This window comes from Morus notabilis, unplaced genomic scaffold (genome assembly GCF_000414095.1).
Source record: "Morus notabilis unplaced genomic scaffold, ASM41409v2 Scaffold848, whole genome shotgun sequence".
Taxonomy (NCBI): domain Eukaryota; kingdom Viridiplantae; phylum Streptophyta; class Magnoliopsida; order Rosales; family Moraceae; genus Morus; species Morus notabilis.
This window is the reverse complement of record NW_010367943.1, coordinates 415,584-415,914: the sequence shown is the minus strand read 5'-3', so window position 1 is coordinate 415,914 and position 331 is coordinate 415,584.

Sequence of the window (331 nt, the reverse complement as noted above, 5' to 3'; positions counted from 1 at the left end):
CGTCGACAATAACGGTAACATTAAATACGTAGCTCAATGTAAATATTGTGGTGAGAAATTATAAGGTAACACTATTCACGGCACTACACACTTAAGAATGCACTTTGAAAAGTGTCTTCAAAAGCAAGGAGGCGGAGATCAACTTCGCCAAACACAATTATCGTTTGACCGCAAAACCGGCAGTCTAAGCACGTGGAAATACGATCCGTAAGTTGATCGTATGGAAATGGCACGATTAATAGCCACATTAGATCAACCACTAAGTTTTCCTGAACAAAGAAATTGGCAACGTTATATTAAAATTGTACATAATCCTAATGCACAATTTTTT